Genomic DNA, 13,217 nt, shown 5'->3' with positions numbered 1-13,217 from the left:
ACAGGCGATGTGAAAAGGATGATTAGAAGAGATGTGAGACAGGGGCACTGGTAACTTGAATGTGGGTTGTTTGCTCCAGGAGATGACAAGTGAAGAGAAGAAAGGAAGAAGCTCTTCCGTATACCATATTTTTTAAAGGAACATTCTTTAAACTTCTATTTATAAAAGTAAGGGGTTTAGCATAGGAAATTTGGAAAATACAGAAAAAACAAACAAAAACATCACTTGCATTCCTACTGCCTGAAGATAAAAACACTGGTGTTAGTTCTTTGCTGTTTATTTTTTGTCTTTAAAAAATGACAATGTACATTTGTTGTTGTTTAGTTGCTAAGTTGTGTCCAGCTCTTTTGACCCCACGGATTTATCCCACCAGGCTCCTCTGCCCATGGGAGTTCTCAGGCAAGAATACTGGAGTGGGTTGCCATTTCCTTCTCCAGGGTATATTCCTGACCCAGGGATTGAACCTGTATCTCCTGCATTGGCAGGTGGAGTTTTTACCACTGAGCCACTAAGGAAGCCTGACAATGTGTGTAGCCATAGATAAAATCTATTTTATACAACATCATCATATTTAACATAACCCCAATTTTTGTTAGGAAAATTTTTAAGTAAATACAATTTCATATATTTTCATGTCAATTTTTAATGATCATAATTTCAGTGGTCATGGAGTACTCAACAATTTAGCCAATCTTTCTATTGGGCTTTCTCTCATTTGTCTACTTGTGGGTTCCATTTGTTCTCTTTAAATTCTTCTTTAAAATGCTCAAGCACATATTAGCATACTTTTATGAATCAATTGTCCAGTTTTTTGGGAACCAGTTCTTTCCCTTCTGTCACCTTCTATAGCTTTTGCTCATCTTTCTGAGAAATTTCCTCAATGTTAGTTTTCAACTCTTCCATTGAGTTTTAGCTTCTGATAACATATTTATAACTTCTAAAAACTTTCTTTTCCCTGATATTTCATCTTTTTAAAATACTCTAGTCTTGTTTTGTGGTAATTATTTTATCTCTCTAAGGATTTTTGTTTTGTTTTCTTTTTTAAAATTTTCTTCTCCCTACATAGTTTTTTTTTTTTTCCTCCTCCAAGTTGCTGTCTTTCTGTTTGTTGCTTTGGTGTCTGTAAAGTTAAAGTGAATAGTGCACAAGACCACCCCCACTTCTGATACCAATTGCAAATTCAAGGGTTCCTAAGACTATCCTTAGGTTTGATAATTCTCTAAAAGTACTCACAGAACTGAAAGCTCTGGTTTGGACTTCCCTGGATAAGTGGGTAGGTGCAGGGCACATGGTTTCAATCTCTGGTCCAAGAAGATTCCACACGACAAAGAGTAACTAAGCCTGTGTGCCACAGCTAATGAGTCTGAGAGTCTCAACTACTGAAGCACGCGTGCCCTATAGCCCATGCTCTGCAACAAAGAGTAGCCCCCTTCTCACTGCAACTGCCCGCCCACAGCAACAAAGACCCAGCACAGCCATAAATTAAAATAAAATGAAAGCTTTTGTTTGGGACAAAGAAGGATGAGAGGGTGCAGGATGATGAGCCTTTGATTCCTGGGTGGCTACAGGGTCACTCATGGTATGGAATAGCAACACTGGTATTATCAGTTACTGGAGGTAAAAGTTAACAATGGAATTTAGAAATGATGAATCCGACTCCAAGGAGCAGACTCACTGGACACATCAGGAGATTTCAGTTCAGTTGCTCAGTCTTGTCCAACTCTTCGCAATCCCATGGACTGCACACACAGGCTTCCCTGTCCATCACCAACTCCCGGAGTTTACTCAGATTCATGTCCATTGAGTCAATGGTGCCATCCAACCATCTCATCCTCTGTTGTCCCCTTCTCCTCCTGCCTTCTGTCTTTCCCAGCATCAGGGTCTTTTCCAATGAGTCAGTTCTTCACATCAGGCCAAAGTAATGGAGTTTCAGCTTCAGCATCAGTCCTTCCAATGAGCTGATTTCCTTTAGGGTGGACTGGCTGGATCTCCTTGCTGTCCAAGGTACTCTTAAGAGTCTTCTCTAACATCAGTTCTTTGGCATTCACCTTTCTTTATAGTCCAATTCTCACATCCATACATGTGACTGGACACATATGGAAATGCAAAATAATAAGAAACAAGCTAACTATACAATCTCTTGGTTATTATTATCTGAAACAGCTAAAATGAAGTAAAGGAGAATATTGGGGTAGGTCCTGACTCAGGGCCAAGCTTGGATTCTGAGCTACAGCTGCTTGCCTCTGGGGCATTACCAGAAGAAAAGTTACATTGAGAAAACAGATAGTGAAGAAGGTTATAAAATGTGAAAAGAGAGAGCAGAGAGTAAAGAACTCACTCCAGCAGGACAGAAATCTCTAAATGGCGATTAAGAAATGGGATGAAGAAAAAAAAAAAAAAAAAAAAAAAAAGAAATGGGATGAAGAAAGTGGACACTGATAGGGTCAAAACAAAGGTCTTTTTTTTTTTTCATTTATTTTTTTTTCATTTATTTTTATTAGTTGGAGGCTAATTACTTTACATCATTGCAGTGGTTTTTGTCATACATTGAAATGAATTAGCCATGGATTTACATGTATTCCCCATCCCGGTCCCCCCTCCCACCTCCCTCTCCACCCGATCCCTCTGGGTCTTCCCAGTGCACCAGGCCCGAGCACTTGTCTCATGCACCCAACCTGGGCTGGTGATCTGTTTCACCCTAGATAATATACATGTTTCGATTCTGTTCTCTTGAAACATCCCACCCTCACCTTCTCCCAGAGTCCACAAGTCTGTTCTATACATCTGAGTCTCTTTTTCTGTTTTGCATATAGGGGTATCGTTACCATCTTTCTAAATTCCATATATATGTGTTAGTATACTGTAATGGTCTTTATCTTTCTGGCTTACTTCGCTCTGTATAATGGATTCCAGTTTCATCCATCTCATTAGAACTGATTCAAATGAATTCTTTTTAATGGCTGAGTAATATTCCATGGTGTATATGTACCACAGCTTCCTCATCCATTCGTCTGCTGATGGGCATCTAGGTTGCTTCCATGTCCTGGCTATTATAAACAGTGCTGCGATGAACATTGGGGTGCATGTGTCTCTTTCAGATCTGGTTTCCTCGGTGTGTATGCCCAGAAGTGGGATTGCTGGGTCATATGGCAGATCTATTTCCAGCTTTTTAAGGAATCTCCACACTGTTCTCTGTAGTGGCTGTACTAATTTGCATTCCCACCAACAGTGTAAGAGGGTTCCCTTTTCTCCACACCCTCTCCAGCATTTATTGCTTGTAGACTTTTGGATAGCAGCCATCCTGACTGGCGTATAATGGTACCTCATTGTGGTTTTGATTTGCATTTCTCTGATAGTGATATTGAGCATCTTTTCATGCAAAACAAAGGTCTTAAGGTAGCACTCTTGGAACTTGAGTGGGTCATATGCATGAAGAGCTCCTTCAGGTCCCCCAACCCTGAGAGGTTCTAAACAAGTCTGCTCTATCTATTCTAGTTTGGAGACATTTAGAAAGCCAAAAGATAACGATGACAAACAGAAATCTGATCTCCAAACACCCAGAGATGAGGATTCAAAAGGGGCCTAGGTCTCTTGGCTTGACTCCTGTCTGAGGACTCAAAGCCAAGTGCACAAGAGTGGGTAGAATTATCAGAGGTAGAGAAGAAACTTTCCTAGGATTCCTGGACACGGGAGCCCAATGCATGGTGATTCCAAAATCTGTCTGTAAAGTCCTAACAGGGCACACTGAGATTGGGAGGATGTGGGAATGCAGTGGTTGACAGGATCAAGGTGAAAATTTGGATGAAAGCTGGAATGACTGAACAGAGTTCACGTGGAATAGAAACAATTTCTGTCTCCTTTACCTGAGTGTATTATGGGGATAAATATTGTGTCTGGCTGAAGAACACTTCTCCTACTTAGTATTGTAAAACAAAAGTCATGTAAATCTGCCCTTCAGCCAATATTGATTTGACATGTTCAACGGTGGCAACCAACAAGATTGCCCAAGCCTACACAGGATGTTAATTTGAAACAATATAGAACAACTGGTGAATGAAAAAGACTGTTACTTTAATTAGTGCCCTGTTAGAAGCTTGAGAGCTGGCTCAGATACATTCTCTATATGATAGCCTTGTGTGAAGTTCAGACTGAGGCTTATGGTGACCAGTGACCACAACCCAGCCAGTGACCACAACCCAGCAGTGACCACTGGGAGTTGGGAGGATAAAATTTCCCTTTGAGAGATTACTAGCCTTGCTATCAGGCTTCAACTGAAACTGCCTATATGATTGAAGGACATAAAATAATCTTGAAATCTGAAATACTCCAAATGTTTTGAGTAATGAAGAAATATTCTGGGACTTTCCTGGATGTCCCATGGTTAAGACTCTGTGCTTCCACTGCAGGGGGCACAGGTTTGATTCCTGGTTGGGGAATTGAGATCCCACATGCAGTGTGGTCAAAAAATTACTACAACAACAAAACATTCTAATGGGGGAAGGTAGTGCCCGAAAGAGTTGGGCACAATAAAATGAAAAGGGTTTGTTCAGGGATATATCATGGGAATGCTAGGTACTCATTGTTTTTCTATAAAAAAAAGGCTTGACCCAAAACCAAGGAGTGGCCTGTATAGCAAAGAATTTAATTTTGCCCTAAAAATTTCTGGCCCTTGCCTTAGGCTTCTGGGAGGTAACCTCTGAGCTCGTGGAATGACACATTGATGGGGGTGTTTTTGTTTGGATGGGGACTTTGAGCCACGCCAACAGGATTTAGAGCAGGTGCTGTGGATCATGTCAAAGCTCTGGAAGACAGGGTGAGTTTTCCTGGTTGGCAGTATTCTACCATTGCCACACATCATCCCTGGATGCCATGGGGAAAGGACAATGAGGAAACCCTGTGTTTGGACCCTGTCCCATGCACTTCCTCTCTTGGCTGGTTTTAATTTATATCCTTTAGCTGTAGTAAATCAACCATAACTGTGTGAGTATAACAGCTTTTAGTAAGTTCTGTGAGTCCTTCTAGCAAATTAAAAAACCCTAAGGGTGGTCCTGGGAACCCCCAAATTTTAAATTGGTGTCAGAAGTGAGGGGGGTCCTCTGGACATTTCCCTCTAATTATGCAGTTATATAACTCTTTCATATTAGAGGGTTTCCTTGGATACTTGTTGATACTTGAGGGTCAGCTCCCATGGATGGCTAAAAAGCTGCGTGTGGTACCTACACATGGACTGCACTTCACAGTAGGCTGGCTGTTTAGTGGGAAACCTCTGCATAGGTCTTTGCTCTTGGGCTGGTCACATTCTGTAGAAAAGACTGTCAAATTCCACTTGAGGGAGGTGTCTGGTTGTCAAGGTCTTGCAAATCCAGGAGAAGGAAGAGTGGTGGTCTCAGTCTCCAGTATGCCTATGCTAATTTCTCTGTTTTCCTTTGCTTTCAATTATTCCTTGGTGCCCCCCCGAGTCCCAAGCCCCTTGCCATTTTCCTTGCAAAAATGAAATCTTTTGTGGGGATGAGGCAGTAGCTTGACAGTTTATAGCTGGCAAGGGAAATGAAGATCTGATTGTTTCTCGGACAGACTTTGGACTCTCTTTTATTCTCCCTCCCTGCCTCCCCACTACCCCTGTTTCATCTCCTCTTCCAGTGTCTGGGGCCACCAGTTCCTGAGCCTCTGGGGGCTTCTCTGCTGTAAACCTAGATGCTTCTTGGCTTTCTTCACTGTCAGTGTAGGACTTAGTTTTTTCAGGGTGCTAAATCATTTGTCACTTAACGATCTGCTTTCCAGTTTTCACAGTATTCATGCTTCGTTTTCTCTCTTTTTTTCCCCTCTGCTTTTAAGCGTTGATATATCTATTTAAACCCTTTGGGTGAACTGGGTCATGTCTGTTGGTTCAATAGGATCTTAGATTAGGATTTCATTTGATTTTGCCTAAGAATTTTGGCATTGGGACTAGACGCAAATACTCTCAAAACTGGAAGGGATGTGAGAGATCATATATGGCACCTGCCCCCTCCTTTCTCATGAGGTGAAGTTGCGGTTGGTTGTGAGAGGAGAAAAGTCTGGCTTAATATCTTGCAGCCAGTGAGGGGCAGAGCTGGGACTGGCCTCTGGATCTAGTGATTCCTAGGCTACCAGTTCTTGCTACTACTACATCCACCATCTTCTCAGGGATAAGAAGGAAGCCCCATCACAGAGTTTAGCCCAAGGTTTTCAAACCAGGGTCTATAGAGATGTGTTGGGGTTCTGTATACATCTGACTCAAAGAATACACTGGGAGGTTGGGTTTGACATACATACACTGTGTGTAAGTGCTTAGTCGCTCAGTTGTGTCCGATTCTTTGTGATCCTTTGGACTGTAACCTGCCACGTTCCTCTGCTTATGGGATGTTCCAGGCAAGAACACTGGAGGGGGTTGCCATTTCCTTCTCCAGGGCATCTTCCTGACTCAGGGATCGAACTTGAATCTCCTGTGTCTCCCGCATTGCAGACAGATTCTTTACCTGATGAGCCCCTGGGGAAGTCCCTATAGACACAATACTCTATATAAAATTGTTAGCTAATAAAGACCTACTATATAGCACAGGGAACTCTACTCAATATTCTGTAATGATCTATATGGGAAAATAATCTGAAAAGGAGGGTATATGTACATGTATTAACTGATTCACTCTTCTGGACAGCAGAAACTGATGCAATGTTGTAAATCAACAACATATACTTCGAGAAAAAACATTTTTAAAAGGGCTAATTTTTTTTTTTTTTAATTAGAAACATTTTAAATGTTTGGTTGCACCACATAGGATGGGGGAATCTTAGTTCTCCGGCCAGAGGTTGAACCCTCACTCCCTGCATTGGAAGCATGGAATCAATCACTGGACTGCTATAGGGAAGTCCCAGAAAAGCATAAATGTTTATATTTTGCCAATATATACCAAGAAAGCACTGCTTTTACTGTATTAAAAATCCCTATACTGTTACTGTTAGAATGATTTTAGAAGACAGTAGAAGTATGTAAAAGTTAAATTCTTCCATCTTTGCCCAGAAGTCAGGACTTTGCTTCCTGTATCTTTCCTTCTGTCCATGATGATTTAAGGTGACAGCAAGGATATGGAGGATAGATAATAATGTTGTGGACTAACTTTTCAGGAAGTAAAATAAAGGTGGTCTAGTAAAACGATTCCTTATTTTTTTTAGTTATGTGGGTGACAGTGTTTTGCATTTTGCCCTTGGTAATGTGTTTATGCTGCTTGATCACTCCTAATGCAAAAAGGAAAAAAAAACACAAAAAACACCAAAGTGTCTGGGTGGGGGAAAGTAAAAACAGAAGGATGAAAAGCTATAAAAATAATGGGGAGAAAACAGAAGTGAGAGGACGTCCTTCCTCTGGCTTTCTGCCTCCCCACCCTCCTCCTTTTTGTTTTTTGTTTGAAGAGAATAATCCAATTAAGGATTCATTCTCAGTGCTTAGTAATAAAAAGAAAAAAAAGATCACTTCCTTGTATTAAAACTTTTCTTTTTGTTACTTTTTATTTTCTATTGGAGTATAGCTGATTAACAGTGTTGTGATAGTTTCAGGTGGACAGCAAAGGAACCAAGTCATACATTTACATGCAACCATTCTCTTCCAAACTCTCGTCCCACCCAGGATGCCATGTAACAGCTATATAGTTGTTGCTGTTGTTCAGTGGATAAATTGTGTTTGGCTCTTACGACCCCATGAACTATAGTCCAGCAGGCTCCTCTGTGCATGGGATTTCCCAGGCAAGAATACTGGAGTGTGCTGCCATTTCCTTACCCAGGGAAATCTTCCCCACCCAGGGATCGAACCCACGTCTTCAGCATTGGCAGGCGGATTCTTTACCGAGGAGCCACAAGGAAGCCCATGCTACATAGTAGGAACTTGTTAAAAATCACCTCCTTTTAAACTTTTTAATAGGTCTTTAAGGAGAATTAAGGTCAGGTTTTATTGATTTGAAAAAGAGATAGGGTTATGTCTCTTAAGTACATTGTTGTGTCTTAAAAAATACAACACTTACATAGAAGGTGTAGACTTTGTTTGGATCTTGGTTTGACCAAAGCAACTACAAAATGTCATTTCTGAGCCAAATCAGGATATTTGATTTTGGTCTGGGTATTAGGTGACATTAATTTTGTTTGTATAGCTGATGATAGTGTGGTTATGCATAGTCAGAAATGCCCTAATGTATATAGGTGCATGAGGACATGATTTATGAGATTTGCTTGGAAATATTAAACTATCACTACAATCAAAATCAAGGAAAAGAATGCAAAAAGGAGTACATGAAACAAGTAGGCAAAGATGGCACTTCAAGTATGACACTTGGATTTGAGGGAGAGATCATGATACTACTCCGTATGCAATTCTTCAAAATATAAATTTGAAAATTTAAAATATACATATTTTTGTTTTTGTTTTTGGCTACACTGCAGGCATGTAGGATCTTAGATCTTTGACTCAAGAGATCGAACCTGTTCCCCTTGCATTGGGAATGTGGAGTCTTAATCACTGGACTGCCAGAGAAGTCCCTAAAATGATATTTAGAGTTCTGTAAGTTAAGTATGGCTGCTACCTCTGAAAAGATTTGACTGTGCATGCTGTAAATGAAAACCCAAAAGCATAAATAAAGAGGGAATGAAAATTTTTAGGCAAAACAGCAAAAGAGGTTATGGATGCTGAGTCTACTTGCGGAAGGGATACATCAATAATGTGTAGAAACAAAATGAGAATACTAATACTAACAGTAAAAATAGCAGCTAATACTCATAATAAATAGGCTTAGCAATCTTGCTGCTGTAATCAATAATATAGAATAATTGTGAGATCTTCATTCTCCTTAAAGATCAATTGTAAAGTTTTCAAAAGGGTGATTTTTGAAAAATTTATACTGCCTCTATACATCAGACACAATTATATTTATTTTTAATACTTATCTCACTTACATGATCCAAATAATAGTGATGATCCCCAAAATGTTGGAGCTAGACAGTGTTAAGAACCCCTTTCTATGTATGTGGAAACTGAGGTACAGAACTCCTAAGTGACTTGCCCAAGGTCTCCTGCCTCGGAAATGGCCAGCAAGGATTCTCATCCTACCTGGAGACCATAATTTTTAACCTTTAAAGTTCTGGCCAAGAGAAAAGAAATTATTTTTGGAGTGCACAAAACCATGGCTATTTTGATCAAGGAGATTTGTTAGATGTTTTATAGATATAATTTATGGCACATTGAAAAAGTAAAAATGCACTTGCAGCCCAACTGCTGTGCAGGTAGTTTCTGGAAATTTGTAGGATAACTGTGCTCAGAGTCACCTCTAGCAGTTGTGATTGATTTCTCCCAGGTGGAAAATATGTCCTTTCTCACTCATTAGAGACTGCCAGGTAAACTCAGTGTCCCTTTGCTGCCTAAAGGTGACTCGCAGAAGAAGAGGAGAGGTTGGCTGCAACCAAAGCAATTGAAGCCAGTGGCTCCCCTCACACAGAGCTTCTGCTGCAGCATTTTAACACTTTTTTTTTTAAATCCATGGCAACAGAACCATTACAGAAATTAGCTGCTATAGAGTAAGACAGCAGAGGATGAGACAACTGGAAAATGAAATCTATTTGGGAAAGTAGAAGCAACCTATAAATGAGCTCTTCTGTTCATCCTCAAGCGAGCTGTCCACTGCACTTATGTGGGCCCATAGTTAACGAAGCTCTTTTCTCATAAACAAGCAGCAAGTGCTCTTTTGAAAAAAAAAAAGAAAAGAAATATTAGTGATTTTTAAAAATTCTGAATCCTAGGTGTAGAGGGCTTCCAAATGTCTCAGGTATGTATTTCATGCCTGTGTTTTCGACTGTGATTTTTGCATGAGCAGGAAGAGGAGGACCCAATCTTGATATAAGATAAAGATGTCTTTACTCACAGTTCAAGTCATAGGATTCGCAAGGCGGCATTTGAATTTTGAATACTGTGGTCATAGGAAGAGAAGAATGAAAATAAAAACAAGGAATGAGGAAGATGGGGGAAGATTATAGGTTGTGCCTACATGGTTTATGGCAAAGGAAAGCAGTGGTGTCTGGCTCAGGACCGGGTTATGTGTAAGGGAATAGCTGCAGGTAGTAATTGAAATTTATATAGACTTTGGCTAAACTGTGACCACCACCCACATTATCCCCATAGTCTCCCAAGTCAGACATGCCATTAAGCGTGATACAATCACTCTCACAACAGGGGCTACTAGTTAGAGAGAACTCCAAGATGGTTCCTGAAATGCTTGATGAAAACAAAGGACAAAAAGAACACCTCGATGCTCAGAAAGAAAAAACAGAATTGGTTTGCTGCAGGGCTTCTGGACGTACCATGTGACAATGTAAGGGGTGTTTCCTTTCACAGACCCTCCAGGTCAGGATCCACATGGTGTAGAATAGAGACAGCACTGATGAGAATATGTCAGTGACTATATTTGTTGTGATTTATGGATTTTCCTTTTTTGCAGAGACATACATATGGACCACTACCAGTATAATGTATGTGTGCTTATTCACTCAGTTGTGTCCTACTCTTTTCAACCCCATGGACTGCAGCCTGCTGGGTTCCTCTATCCATGGAATTCTCCAGGCAAGAATATTGGAGTCGGTTGTCATTCCCTTCTCCAGGGGATCTTCCTGACCCAGGGATCAAACCCAGGTCTCCTGCATTGCAGGTGGATTCTTTACCATCTGAGCTACCAGGGAAACCAGTGTAATAATAATCAATAAAAATGATCATTTACTGAGTGATTACTATAAGCTGATACATGACTTGGGGAAGACATGAATCCCCAAAGGAATGGATGAAAATAACAGCGGCCCACTATAGCATTACCATTCTCATTCAATAGAAAAAGAATCTGAGGCTCAGAGGGGTTAAGTAACTTACTCAAGGTCACACAGCTGGTAGGCGAGGAAGCCCTGGTCTTGACACCTCATACTCTGTGGACATATCCAGGCGGCACAATTCTGGGAATCATGCCCTTTGAACGCATTTGTGTACAATATTACAATTTCTACATGTTTAAATATAAACATACCACAGGCACTCTGAATCTCTGTTTCCACTGCTCCTATCAGGGTGTTTCTGGGTTCCGGGGCTCTGGTGCATTTTTCATTTCAGTTATTGTATTCCTCATCTCTGTTTGGTCTTACTGGCTGCAGGGCCCGGGATCCCAGAGCCGGGATTAGAATGCTGGTGAAGTGGGGCCGCCCCTGACACGGTCGGGTAGGAAGTCCAGGATGTCCCGAAGCTTGTGTGGTTCAGCTGGTGGGGTCTGACCTGCAGGAGGGCAGGCGGGCCCGCAGGCTGTGGGGCGGTGACGTCACCGCATCCGGCGGCCGCCCCTGCGGGCAGGCTGGTGGGAGGCCAGAGTGGCTCCTGGGGGGCGGGGCCAGGCGCAGGGGATTCTGGGACCGGTCCAGACCACCAGCCGGCCGAGCAGCTCTTGGGCCGTCTGGTGGCCGTGGCACTGTCTCTGGGGGTCTTAAGGCAGTCTGACTGTGAGGAGTGGCCGTGTTCTATCCTGAGGAGTCCCATCACTGGTGCCTACAGGATGCTGGGCTGGGGCAGGGCTCGGTCCGCAGCTAATAAGCTAGAGGAAGGAATCCATATGCTGGCAGGCTTGCCAGCATGTGTGCCAAAGAAGGCTACCAGCGTCTGTGTCTCCAGAGTGAGCTGCGTTTCCTTCTGCCTCTCCTAGAGATGCTCTGAGACCAGCAGGTAGGTCTGACCCGGGCTCCAGTCGGATTACTGCTTCTGCCCTGGGTCCCAGAGGGGATGAGATATTGTGTGCGCCCTTTAAGAATGGATCTTCCCTGTAGCTCAGACGATAAAGAATCTGCCTGCAATGAAGAAGACCCAGGTTCGATCCCGGGTCGGAAAGATCCTCTGGAGAAAGGAATGGCAATCCATTCCAGTATTCTTGCCTGGAGAATCCCATGGACAGAGGAGCCTGGCGGGCCACGGTACATGGGGTTGCAAAGAGTCGGACACGACTGAGCGACTAACACTGCTTTAGGAGTGGAGTCTATTTCCCACAGCTCTCTGGCTTTCTTGAAAGTAAGCCCCGCTGGCCTTCAAGGCCGGATCCTCTGAGGTCTTATTTTCCTGTGCAGGAGAAGCTCTGCAATGTAATTCTTTTCCAGTTTGTAGGTCATCCCTGGGAGTATAGGCATGCATGCTAAGCCACTTCAAAGCAAGAAAACTAGAGCAGGTCGCCATTTCCTCCTCTAGGGACCATCCCAATCCAGGGATCGAACCTGAGTGTCTTATGTCTCCTGCATTGGCGGTAGGGTTCTTTACCACTAGCGCCACGTGGAAAGCCCAATATGCTTGACTGTATTGTGTGTCTGCCATTCCGACTGTTAACAAATTGGTGCCTGGACTCTCACCAGGGTCCTAGGCTGGGTGGAGACCCCTTGTCTTGGCCAGGGTGGTTCTTTTTCTGCCCAAATTTGCATAGCCAGTTACGAAACTGATGCTGAGACTGGAACAGCACAACTTTATTCAATGGCCAAAATGGAGAAGCCGGAATTTAGTTTGCAAGTTAACTTCTCAGCCTGACTTGGTGGAGAGATCACATGTATAGTAGGGTTGAGACCCAGGTCTCCTGCATTTCAGGCAGACTCTTTACCATCTGAATCACCAGCAAAGCCCATAAAAGGAAGGGAATTGAGTAAAGAGAAGGAGAAATATTTATGAAATATCTGAGAACAGGGATCTGGAGTCTGACTCCATCTCTGGGTAGATAGTGTCAGAATTGCTTTGAATTAGAGGACAGCCAGCTGGTGTCTGAGAATTCCTTGTTGGTGTGGGGAACCTCCCCCTGTACATGTCAGAATTGGGTCTCTTTAATGAGAGCCTCTTAACAAGCCCTGTAACAGGGGTGCTGTGCTGTGCTGTGCTTAGTCATTCAGTTGTGTCCGACCCTTTGTGACTCCATGGACTGTAGCCTGCCAGGCTCCTCTGTCCTTGGGGATTCTCCAGGCAAGAATACTGCAGTGGGTTCCCATGCCCTCCTTCAGGGGATCTTCCCAACCTGGGGGTCAAACCCAGGTCTCCTGCATTGCAGGTGGATTCTTTACCATTTGAGCCACCAGGGAAGCCCCAGAATACTGGAGTGGGTAGCCTCTCCCTTTTCCAGGGGTTCTTCCCAACCCCGAAATTGAACCAAGGTACAGGGGTGATA

General features: G+C 42.7%; 1 long non-coding RNA gene across 1 annotated transcript in view; it reads right to left on the bottom strand.

The window, feature by feature from the left end:
• LOC139036481 (uncharacterized) overlaps nucleotides 1-11,346 on the bottom strand; it is a 42,413-nt gene extending 31,067 nt beyond the window's left edge. Inside the window, exon 1 of the long non-coding RNA XR_011489245.1 lies at nucleotides 11,067-11,346. This is a non-coding gene — a long non-coding RNA (uncharacterized lncRNA). The remainder of the gene's footprint in view (nucleotides 1-11,066) is intronic.
• Between the last annotated feature and the right edge of the window lie 1,871 nt (nucleotides 11,347-13,217).

Source organism: Odocoileus virginianus, chromosome 9 (genome assembly GCF_023699985.2).
Source record: "Odocoileus virginianus isolate 20LAN1187 ecotype Illinois chromosome 9, Ovbor_1.2, whole genome shotgun sequence".
Lineage (NCBI taxonomy): Eukaryota > Metazoa > Chordata > Mammalia > Artiodactyla > Cervidae > Odocoileus > Odocoileus virginianus.
This window is presented reverse-complemented; position numbering and strand designations above follow the sequence as displayed.